Source organism: Gracilinanus agilis, chromosome 4 (assembly GCF_016433145.1).
Source record: "Gracilinanus agilis isolate LMUSP501 chromosome 4, AgileGrace, whole genome shotgun sequence".
Taxonomy (NCBI): Eukaryota; Metazoa; Chordata; class Mammalia; order Didelphimorphia; family Didelphidae; genus Gracilinanus; species Gracilinanus agilis.
Window position 1 is genome coordinate 356,236,298 of NC_058133.1, and position 13,247 is coordinate 356,249,544.

Sequence of the window (13,247 nt, forward strand, 5' to 3'; positions counted from 1 at the left end):
GAAGAAGAAGAAGAAGAAGAAGAAGAAGAAGAAGAAGAAGAAGAAGAAGAAGAAGAAGAAGAAGAAGACGACGACGACGACGATGACGACGACGGCGGCGGCGGCTAACATACTTGTTCTCAAAACAAGTATGGCATGGCTAAATAAATGCAGAAGACAGAAGGAAGGTGGTTCTACCATTATTCTGAACTGCAGTGGGATGGTATAATTACTGCCATTTGACCCTCCTGAGCTCTTTTAAGGTAGAAAGAAAAGATTGCTGGTAATTTAATCCTTTCAGATTGGTGTCTACTGGTAGAATACAAATTCATCCACTCTAAAATATGTTGTTTTAATTAATTTGACAGGAAACTGTCTTCAAAACCCATTCATCCAAACATTATTTATATAACCCTTAAATATTATGTGAAGGGCACTTTCCTAGGTGACATATTTGTTGGGATATGAAGAGCACCATGCAACATCAATGGAAATGAAATCAACTATTCAATTCATCAAGAAGCAGATGACCAGTTATAGACATTGTTGTGTTTCATAATCAGCTTCCTGTGTAGTCAAGAATACTGAAAGGTTAGAGCCCAAAGTAAATACCAAAAAGACAAATAGATGAGAGAACACTGAGATTATGGCAGCTTTCAAGTCATCTAACTAGAGGCTAAAAATGAGTAGTTACAGAGGGAGGAAGAAAACCTTCATGAGACTATGATATGGAAGCCAAATGAGGAGAGACCAGGAGAGAGGAGGGGGTGGTTAGCTGGAACAAAAACTACAGAAAGTTCAGGATGATGAGGTTTGAGAAAAAAAAAAACAATAATAAACTTCAGAATTACCTGGTAAGTTAGTTGATAACCTTTGAGAAAGTAGTTTCAGTAGAGTAGTGGGGTTAGAAGCTATATATATATATATATAGGAAGCAGAGGTAGTAGGACTATTCTCCCTAGGAGTTTAGCAATGCAGGGAGCAAAATGATAGAAATCAGGGAAGTAGCAGGGTCAAGTGAAGGTTTTTCTTTTCTTGTCAGTGAAAATAAATGAGATGACTTGGGAGTTCCCTTTGGATCAGTCCATCTATTGCTAGGATGCTGTGCCAGGTCTTTTCTCTCTGAACTCTCAGGATGATGTCTTATGTGGACCTTCTCTAAACTCTCTGGGGATTACATTTTTCCTCAATATTTCTCCACTGTTTTTGAGTCAGTATTGATAATCCAGTGTTGAACAAGCACATTATACATACCCAGTTTGGAGTAGAAATATATCAAACTCAATAAGAGAAAAAAGAGCAATGGGAGGAAGGTAAAGAAAGAATAGGGGGGCAGCTGGGTAGCTCAGTGGATTGAGAGTCAGGCCTAGAGACAGGAGATCCTAGGTTCAAATCCGGCCTCAGACACTTCCCAACTGTGTGACCCTGGGCAAGTCACTTGACTCCCATTGCCCACCCTTACCACTCTTCCACCTAGGAGCCAATACACAGAAGTTAAGGATTTAATAAAAAAGAAAAAAAAAAAAAGAAAGAATAGCTTTAAGGGGGAGTAAAAAGGAGAGATTAAAAGAATCAAAATTAAGAATTTTCTTTAGATTGCCTCTTGGACAACTAAAGAATGACTGAACAAATTGTAGAATATGAAAGTAATGGAACATTAAAGGGCCATAAGAAATGACTTAAAAGAGACAATTTCAGAGAATCTTGGGCAGATGAAATGACCCAGAGGGAAGAGAGCAAAATCAGGAGAACGATTTATACAAGAATTGCAATAGTGTCAAAAAAAAGTAACTTTGAAAAGATTAACTAATCAATACAATGACTAACCATGTCATCAGAGGACCATATTTCCTAACTCCTCATGAGATAGGTGAGAGGCATGAAGTGTAGAAAGAGACAGGATTTTTGAATGTGGACACTGAATGCATTCACTTTTCTGCTTGACTATGCTTATTTCTTATAAGCCTTAAAAAAAATCTTCCTAGGGTTTTTAACTTACAGTGGGTTTGAGATGGGGAAAAGAGGCCGGCAATGGTGTTACCAAAAAAAAAGGTCAATAAAGCTATGACCTTTTGATCCAGCAATACCACTACTGAGTCTTTATCCCAAGGAGATCAGAGAGATGGGAAAAGAATCTACTTGTACAAAAATATTTTTAGCAGTTCTTTTTGGAGTGGCAAAGAATTGGAAACTGATAGGGTGTCCATCAACTGGAGAACAGCTGGACAAATTGTGGTCATGGTTGTAATGAAATACTATTGCACCATAACAAATGTTGAACAAGATGAGTTCAGAAAAATCTAGAAAGACTTATATGAACTGATGCAAAGAAAAGTGAGCAAAACCAAGAAAACAGCATATACATTAACAGATATACTGTATGATAATCAACTGTGAAAGACTAAACTATTATCAGCAAAACAAGGTCCCAAGAACCCCAAGGAACTCATGATAAAAAACACTATCCACAGCTAAAGGAACTATTGAAAGCTGATTGCAGACCAAAACACATTGTCTTTCATATTATTCCATTTGTGAGTTTTTTATTGCATATGTGATATATATCTTCTGTCATAACATGGGGAAAATGGAAATATGTATTGCATGAAAGCACTGGTATAACCTATATCAGACTATTTACTGCCTGGGGTAATGGAAAGAGGGAGAGAATCTGAATCACAAAATGTCAGAAAATAATTGTCAAAAATTGTTTCTACCTGTAAATGAAAAAAAATTTTTTTTAACACCACTGAAACATTTTTTAAAGCTCTAAGATGAGAACAGAAGGAAGTTCATGAGGAAGCATAGACAAGCAGGATGTTTTTGAAAGTAAATGTGTAGAATATTTGATATATTTTTAAAATTAAAAATGTATGAAACAAACACTTATGGTTTCATAGAAAATTTAATATTTATGCTATTCTGTATAGATGAAAATGCTCTTTTTTTGGGTTCAAGTTCAGAAAAAATTTTTTATAACTTTTAAGACCACCATATCATTATACACACCACTGTCACAGGAAGACATCTGGCAGGTAACTAGTATCAATGTTAGCCTGTTTTCCCTTCCTCAGTCCCTAATCCTAGTGATTCAGAATCAATTATTTCCTGACACAAAAGCCTTCTCTCTATGCCACCTCTCCTGTGGTTCAAAGCACATTTTTTAACACACAAGCAAGCACTTAAATGTTTTTTTTTCCTCCATTCATTCATTCATTCCCACCCATGCTCTATTTCTTTACGGTCCATGTCCTCCTCTCTTTCCCTTTCTTTTGGCTTTCTGGAATCCTCACTAAATCAGCAACAAGTTCCCTTTATTCTCGATCTTTTCTTTTCCTCTTGTGCTCATGAAAACTGACCACATCAGTGCCATTCCTCTCTCCACAGCTCCTTGGACCTTCTGATTTCCTACCACACTGAGTCAGGAAGAACTGGTCCATCTTTGCTCATCACTGTAACTTTCAAACCCTCTTTCTGCCACTGTTACTGAGCAACCTCTCTTGTGAGATTCACCCAGGATTGTAGATTTAGGAGGGAGGAAAAGGACCTGAGAAGCCACCTAGACTTTTTTATAGATGAGGAAACTGAGAATCATTTTATAGATGAGGAAACTGAGAATTACAGAGATTAAATAACTTGACCCAGCTCACACAGGTTGACCCTTCCACATTGTGACTTTCCCCATTATGTTAAAATAAGTAAAAAAGTTTGAAAAAAGAATATGAAAGCCAGGAGATGACATGCAAAGGCTAGAAATGTAATGATATTACCATTCACCTAAATATAGTCTATGACCAATTATCTAAACCATATTTTACAGTAAGATACCATAAACACCCCATAAAAGAAAAGAAAAAATTCAAACTTCTGTTATGAAAGAAGAGACAAAATTTTTTACTCAGATTTACCAGATCTTGGGGGTGGCCATGTCCCTAAATCCAGTGATGTGGAAGGGATACCTATCCTCTTCAATTCACTATTTTAGCTATCCAAAAGCATGGTGATTTCTTAGAATTCACCATTACCCATAACTATGGCATCCCCATGATTCCTTCTTAGCCTTAGAAAATTCCCATCATGTTACAATTTCCTTTCATTTCACTTCTCCCTTTGTCTTAATTCTCCTAAATCCAGTCTTCCTGTTCACCACAACCCCACGTCTTGCTGTGTTTCCTTCCATTATCCATCTTTCATTATGCTCTGGTATTGATTTCCTCTTTACACAGACTTGCCCTAATGGTTGATATCCTTCCCATGCTGTCACACACACTATGCCAATTCTCAACTACAGACTACCAGTTGAGCACTGGTATAGACATATACTCATCTAAATTCTTCTAGATCAGTAGTATCACATTCAACTAGAAATGGGAGCCACTAAATAGTACATAAAGATCTGTAGGGGGTACACATTGACTTAGAAAACCTCATTCTAATATTATCTATGCTTTATTACATTTTAATTTATTTTGTTAAATATTTCCCAATTACATTTTAATCTGGTTCAGGCTGCTCTCAAGGGTGTTGTTTGACATGAGTTTGATTCTTCTGTTCTAAGATATCTTACACACAGTTCAAAGAATTCTCTATTCAATCCATCAATCAACAAGCATTTATTATGCACTTACTATGTGCCAAGTACTGTGCTAAGTGCTATTGATGTCAAGGTTTTCAGATTCCCAGAGTTGAAAGGGATCTCAGAGGCTCTTCTGTACAACTTGTACCTGAATAAGGATTCTTTCTATAGCCTACTTGAGTGGTTGTGTAATCTTTGCATGAAGACCTCTAATGAGAGGGAACCCACTATAACTGTATCAGTGTCCACTTCATATCACTCTGTCTTTTCCACAAGAATAGCACAAGAATCGGTCAAATGCTCTGAGCCAAAATCAAGGAAACTCTTTATCTAAAGCATTCCCTTAATCTGTTTGTCTCTTGGCCTTGACAAAAAGGAAATTAGATTCCACTGGCAGGACCTATTCTTGATGAGGCCACATTGGCCCTTTCTGATCATGGATTCCTTTTCTACAGGTTCACCAGTCATGCCTTTAATAATACATTATAAGAATTTGCCAGGAATTGAAGTAAAAGCTCACTGGCCTATAGCTTACAGATTCTACTCTCTTCCCTCTTTTGAAAATCAGAACACGTTCTTTTTAGTTCTGCTATACCCCTCCCAATGCTCTCCAACATCAATGCCTTAGCACTATACCCAAATAGTGTCATTTACAGATGATACTATACTAATTGCATTGAGCTCCAAAACACAACAAAGTCTCTTCAGTGAAATCAAGAGCAACATCAAAGAGAATGAATGGTCTTACTATCTTCACTAGAAAAAGAAAGTAGATGAAAAAACATATTGCCCAGACTATGACAAGCTTGTCGTATGAGATTCTATTTTGTAAAAACAAAAACAAAATACACACATATGATATAAAATACATGCATTGCACATGTCTACATATATTTTATTTTATTTCATTTATTTATTTTTAAACCCTTGTACTTCGGTGTATTGTCTCATAGGTGGAAGATTGGTAAGGGTGGGCAATGGGGGTCAAGTGACTTGCCCAGGGTCACACAGCTGGGAATTGGCTGAGGCCAGGTTTGAACCTAGGACCTCCTGTCTCTAGGCCTGACTCTCACTCCACTGAGCTACCCAGCTGCCCCCCTCTACATATATTTTAATAAACTTTGAATAGAGTACAAAGTCTACCTATACATGTCTACATAATGAGGGTGCATAGTGCTACTAAGTTATAGATGAATTTTGATCTACATGAATGGAGCTGGTTCCCACATCAGAAAATCCCCACATTGACAAAAATTGGATTTTTTGCATAGTCATCCATTTATATCCAGCAATCTACTGACCCATCTATGTAGTCAAATTAGACACTGTAAATGGACAATGAGCTGGGTCCAGAGTCAAATAGGAAGATATTGGACTATGTAACATTTGGCAAATTACACGGAACTTTGCAATGATCCCAAGATGCTCATTAATGTGAAAGCTATCTCTTTAATGTCAACATTCTCCCAGTGATGCTATATGATTACAACTCCCTGCAACATCATGACCTTGTAAGATCACTGCCAGAGATTCCATTGCCAAAAGCAATGGGAAGATGCATGGTAGATAGCAGGATATAACTAATGATGATCTATACCTTAAAAATGGTATAAAAGACATCGTGGATGAATGGAGAAAGAAAGTGACTGATAGCAACACTGAAAGTTCAGGCACTAGTTTGGTATTCCTGACATATTAAAGTCAGTGGAATAAGGATGCTAAGACATTGTAGGGAGGGGCAGCTGGGTGAATAGAGAGAAGAGGTGAGAATCTAGGTTCAAATCTGGCCTCAGACACTTCCTAATTGGGTAACCCTGGGCAAGTCATTTAACTACAACCAGTCCTTAGTGTCAATTCTAAGACAGAAAGTAAGGGTCAAAAAAAAGGCAACATTTAGGGATCCTCCATGGAGAATAAATGGAAAGACACAGACAAAAAGCATTTATTATTAGAAGGCATGAAAGGATTGTGATCTGCATCAGTGAAGGAATTATCTACATTGGCAATCCCAGGAAATGTATCCATCTACATAGCTGTATAAAGGGGGAAGATTAAGCCCTGGGTCTGCCACTAACTAGCTATGTGATGCTAAACAATTCCCTTTAACCTTTATGGACCTGAGTTTCCTTATCTATAAAATAAAAAGGTCAGATTAGGTAATTTAAGCTTTTAGGATTTGATAAATTAATAAAAGATCTATCTGAGATGAAAAAAAAAATGGAGAGACCAAAGTCTGAATTTATCTTTGGGCTGCTTATTGGGGGGGAGAGGGGGAGGGTTTTCTCTCTAGTTATCCTTTAGATACTAAATCAATTTTGGTTTATTTCCCATTCTGATTTCACCTGTAATTTAGCCCTTACATGTCACTTATTCCCTAAGTGCTTTGCGATTCATTGTTCCTTGCAACCCCAAGAGACAGATCATCATCTTACCCATTTTGAAAAGACAGAGAAACACAGGCAAGAAAAAAACAGACATATACAATGAGTCAGCAGGAGATTAGGAATCAGAGTTCTGAAGCCTTCAGCCTTTGTATACTAGAACATTATGCTAAATGTGGTGAGTGGGAGTCAACAAGGCATAATGGAAAGAACACTAGGACTACCTAGCTTCTCTCTTCCTTCCTTAATTTGCTGTGTCACCCTTGGTAGTCATTAATTCTTTAAGCCAGTTTTCTCATCTATAAATTGAGGAGTTTGTATGAACTGTACAGAATCAATTAAGTAGGTCTGGGAGAATGACATATACCCAAAAACAATGGGATGTGAATGAGAAGAACACTAAACTGAAGGCCAGCTCTGAGCAAGGACACTGAATAATCTCAGCCCTGGGGAGGAGACAGGAGCACTTCTGTTGGAAGCTGGGAACTAAACGCACAAAACATTGACTCCCTAGCTGTGAACTGGTTTTGTTTGAGTGTTTTTCTTTGTTGTAGGGAAAGCTCATTAGCAGGAGAGGAGTGGGCTGAGGTGGTAATATCCAGCAGAATATAAACTACTTAAAGGCAATGATCATCTCATTTTTGCATTTCTATCCCTAGAGGCAGCATGGTGTCATGGTCAGAGAGCTGGCTACAAAGGTCCAGCATTTGACTACACTGGCTACAAGACCCCAGACAAATTTAACCTCTCGGGGCTCTTTAGGCAGCTCTTTAGGACTCAAATGGCAGCAGTGTCTACTTACATTGGCAATAATAGACAACAATAACAGCTAATATTTATATAGCACTTCCTCTATGCTGGGCACTGTGCCTGGTACTTTACAATTGTTATATCATTTGATCCTCACAACAACTTTGGGATTTAGACGTTTTTATTATCCTCATTTTATAGATGAGGGAACTGAGGCAAGCAGAGTTAAGTGATTTGCCTAGGGTTATACAGTTAGTAAGGGTCTGAGGCTAGATTTGAACTCTAGTCTTCTAACCCCAGGCTCAGCATACTATCCACTCTACCAAGTAGCTGAGTTTCCTGACATGGGAGTTTCTGATATCAATGAAATCTCAGGCTGCGTTACTATCCTTATCCTCAATGTCTGACCCATACTGGTAATTGATACATGCTTACTGACTGATAGAAGGAAATGATTGGTATGAAGAAACAAAAAGCACCAATAAATCATCTTTATGTAAATGAAAATAACAAAGAGCCACTCCCAGCCTTCCAAAAGGGGAAGTTGCACTGGAGGATTTGAGTTCCTTTCAACTTTGAGTCTGTGGGAAGAAGTTGACATACTCTGTTACAGTTGAGTCTATATGTGTGTTCTCAAGGCTTTTTTTTTTTTTTTTGTAATTCTTTTATTATTGGTGATTTTTTTAAACATTTATTAATATACATTTTTAACATGGTTACCTGATTCATGCTCCTCCTATCCCCTTCACCCCCCCCCCCCCGCCTCCCCCCACCCATGGCCGATGCGCATTTCCACTAGTTTTGTCATGTGTCCTTGATCAAGACCAATTTCCAAATTGTTGGTAATTGCATTGGTGTGGTAGTTTCGAGTCCACACCCTCAATCATGTCCACCCCGAACCTTGCGTTCAAGCAGTTGTTTTTCAAGGCTTTTTAAAAGAGAAACACATTTCACCTTTATGATTTTCCCCAGTCACCCCACCTGAACATGAAAGCCAAAAAATAATTTTATATTCTGTCATGAATACTTTTTTTGGCACAAGTGCCAATGTACTAAATCCTAAAGGCTTTTGTGGAGCTCAGTAACAAAAGAAGCCTCAAGATTGTGAGCTAAACCCACCACAGAAACAGAGTCTCTCAGAAATAGAGAGAAAGCTGGAAAAGTCTACTCCTGTGTTTCTAGTCCATCTCTCAGCATGAAAATAGATGAAAGGAGACAAATTGCAGAGAAATCATAAATGATTTATAAATGGGCTAACCTAATCTCATAATCAAATGAGAGGAATAATTTTTTTTTTAATGTGGCTGACAAGATGTTCTGAGGCAGAGAACCTAAAAAGACTAAACATACTCTGGCCAACACAACAGCCTTGTACATCAAATAAAAGTGCTGCCTTTTAGTCAAGACCCTGAACACATAAACAGGATCATCCAGGATTCTTACTTGGGCCTACATCCTATCATAAAGCCTATTCTTAGGAATGAAAATATGAAGATTCTCTGAATTCCCTGTATTAAGGGTTTAAAGCTGAAAAGTTAAATTTCCTTTATGGTGTATGAAGTGTTCAACAGGTGAAGATAAGGTATAGTTTTCCCACCAGGAGACAAATTTTAGACAGGACAAGAAAAACTCAAGTGCTTTTTGACATAACCAATACATAAACAAACTGTTATCAGATGTTTCCCATATCCAAAAAGAAAATTTAGGTGTGGAAATTTATTTGAAATCTTATTAATACTGAAAGTTGCATGTTATCTATTTATGCCTACTGAATTAATCATGAAGAATAATGGATGGGCTACTGTCTGATATGAAAAAATTATTTCACTTGATTTCTGGGGATATCAAAATGTGAGAACAAAAATGATATATTTTATGATATCATCAGAACCCAGAGATTAAATTTTTCCTCTGATTCACTGAAGCTCAGTTCTTAACATATCCATACCATTCTAATAAAAGCACGAGACTAGAGGAAGAGGAGAGAGGAGAAATAAAACTTTGCAAAGTTTTGTCTGAATAGAAAAAAAAAAAACACCTTAAGTCAGGCAGTTAATTATCAGACAGTATGGTATTCAAAGAGCACTGAACTAAAGAGTCAGGGAAGAACTAGGTTCGAATCTTAGTTCTGATTCTGATAGCTATATGACCATGGGAAAATTCACTTAATCCCTCTAAGCTTATTTCCTCAGCTGTAAAAAGGAGACAACAATACTTGCATTAATTATCTCAGAGAACTGTTTTGTGAAAAGTACTTGGTAACTTAAAGTGGTAGTAAAGTGCAAGTTATTACTATTAGCGGAGTTTAGACTGGCAACAGGTAAAGAGTCTCCTAGTCTATATATATTGTGTCTAAAACACCACATACACCACAGTAGTGTCTAAAACAGATTCTAGAAGTCTATAAACACACATGGAATTTGGGAAAGGAGGACAAGGGCTTTGTCCCTAGGCATATTTTTCTAATCCTATCCCAAAGTGTGCTGGGGGAGATGGAAAAAATCCACTTAGTCCATCATAGTGAACCCAATCAATGCTACTTACTAACCATAATGTGAATATCTGTTTTTTGTTTGTTGTTTTATTCATTTGTTTATTTGGGGAGAAAGGGAAGAACAAAGCATAAAAGCTTACTTTATCTCCTGGATTAAATGTCACAAGGGCAATAAAAAATTTCACCATTCTTTGCATGATGTCATTTCACAGAATATTTGAGCTAGAAGGGACCTCAGATCATCTATTTTGAGGTCTAAAAGAGTATAAGATGGGTCTAATAAAAACCAGGCACTGAAACTGAAAAAAAGTTATATATTTCACCACTGTTAGCATCTCCTGGTGTGGTTTTCATGAGAGAACTCTAAGGTAAGCTGTTGTAGGCAGATAGTTGTATGGTACATAAGAATCAATGGAATAAGATTAGGATAGTAAAGGAACTTGCTCTAGAGAAACTCTCTCCTCTCAACCCTAATAAAAAAAAAAATCAAAGCTTTAAGAAATCACATGTATTTGATTCATCCACATGTCTTTTACATGCATAGATTGTCCCAATTGTCAACCTAGCTAGGTAGCTGTTGCAATTCCTCTTTTCTTTTGGAATTTCCCAGTGTCATGGATTTAGAACAAGAACTTTTGGAGGTCATCCAGTCCAATGTTCATTTTTCAGATGAGGACACTGAAATTTAGAGAGGTTGAGTCACAGAGCTCTTAGGTGTCTGAAGTAGTCCTAGATGCTGTCTCTTTTTCCTTCCCTTTTCTCCTTTGGCAGGTACCTGAAGCAGGGGGCCATGTCAAAGGGTTGACCATTTCCCAAAGTTCCTGCTCTTGTTTTCTGCTGTTCCCCATTCCCCAATACTAGTCTAGCATCTGTAGCCTCAGCAAGTCCCAGAACCTCTTGCCCTGTAGTGGTATTATCCTGATACTGTGAGGAAATGATAAAGTAGGTGCTTCTCTGAATACAAAGCAATCTTTCTTCTGTCCTTTGAGTATACAAAGACATACTATTATCACCTATGTGAAGCTCTTGTCTTTCTCAAGAGTGAGTAAGAGAGAAAAAGAAGAACATGCCTTATCCAGTTTCTAATTTTTACTACTAAAAATAAAAACTCAAACAATGTCACAAGCATGCTTGCTTGGGGTCAGGAGGAAAGGAGAGAAGCCTGAAAGTGTGTTGTGTTCCATGGTGAGTCACATAAGGAAAGAAAAGAATCATACTGTTTTGAATGTTGCTTTTGTGCACCTGAATTTCCTCCTCCGTAAAAGGAAGATAATAAATATTCTTATCTCCTACCACCCAGGGTTGTCATGAGGAAATTGCCTTGTAAATCCGAAAGTGTTATATAAAAACAATCTACTACCATTATTATATAGACAGTATGATGTAAAGAATATAGTGCAGGGCTAGCCCTGGGTTCAAATCCCACTTTTAACCTCTATATGCCTCAGGCATAAATCTCTAGGACTTAAGTTATTAAGTTAGAGATGGATTTTGCTTTGTATTGATGGAGGTAACTTCTACTTCAGAAATTCTATAAGAGATAAGATCACAGATTACAATTCTTATTAACAACCTCTCCAAGATTTTCTCATCTGTAAAATGAAGGCATTAGACAACAGGTCTAATAGTAAGGTCCCTGCCTGCTCTAAAAGCCTGCTTGTTATGAAACGTTGGTGGAGACAGTAGGTGGTGGAAGTAGAAAGAGAAATTGGCAAGCTAATCCCTGGGACCATCAGGAGAAAAATTAATTGTGTGGGAAAATGTTTCCAAGATTTATAGAGACAAGAGGCCTTGGCCCCTTGTGTTTTCTCACCCCTCACTTTTTAAACAGTTTTCATAGCCCTAATTACCTTTATTCTGCTAGCTCCAGATCCCCAACCTGCTGAAGACCCTGCCCCAAGTTATTCCTACCACTAGGTCAGAAGAAAGATGCCAGGACTATAGGAAAGTGGGAGGATGGGTATATGGAGAATGTACTCTTGGTATTCCCAAAGTATGCTTCTAAATATATTTTTTCAAAGAAAAATGGATACAATGATTAGTTCCTACAATAATACTGCACAGAATACTATACTTCGAAAGACTTATCATTTCTCTTAAATTCACAGGAATGGCAAAATTAGCCATAAGATAAAAATTTAAATTAAAAAAAATATCCAACATTGGCAGGACTATGGGGAAAGTAGATATTCTAATGCAGTCAATTTTCATCATTCATGGCAGTTATATTCTATAAAGTCACCACCAAAATGATTAACAAACACTGAACTATTGCTTCTATGGGAAATATGGGGTCACAAAATTTACTTTCCAGAGAGGCTTCTGTCCAGATCACAGAATTTCCTCTTTCCTTTTCCAGATGTATTATACTGTTGTTTCATTAATAGTGAACTCATGGCTAATAGTAGCATAACTCATGCTTTAATGAAGCTTACTTAATATGCCTTTTCTTTATATGGCATATCACAGCCTTCATGCGCTTAGGAATAGCACTTCACCACTTTGCCTAAGGGCTGAAAATCAGGAGCATAAAACACAAAATGCAAAAAAACATGGCACTAAACATTTAGACCTCAAAAAAGACCTTCATATTATTCACAATAGGACAACTGAGAATGTATGGGAATTTTTGCTGCTCTGCATATGTTTATAAATGGCTGTGAAAGCATCATGAGTATTGGTTTGGGGGTTACAAATTTTAGCAAGTGAAAAATTAAAAAATATAGAGTCCACTAATTGTGAATTTAGGTTAGTGTAGGTTACTGGTAGACCTTTACAATGGTATAAATAGTTTCAAAAACAATATGGCAAAGTATACCATCACAGAATTGATCATACCTTTTGAATTATTGGACAGATAACCTAAATAGGACCCCTTTGTACACAAATATTAACAGTTGTTGTATTTGTAATAACAAAATATTAGAAACAATCTATATATCAACTGACCTCACAGGTTTTTTGCTAGGAAAGTGCTTTGTAAATATTCAATCTTCTATTTTTCAAAAAGCCAACTCAGAAATATATTTTTGGAATGCATTCCATTTATAAGTTGGTGCCTGCTTGA

At 37.1% G+C, this 13,247-nt stretch overlaps 1 protein-coding gene across 2 annotated transcripts in view; it reads right to left on the bottom strand.

Moving 5' to 3' along the window:
- Positions 1-13,247, bottom strand: part of RTN4IP1 (reticulon 4 interacting protein 1) — a 61,552-nt gene that overhangs the window by 35,708 nt on the left and 12,597 nt on the right. The gene's annotated exons all lie outside the window — the stretch shown is intronic.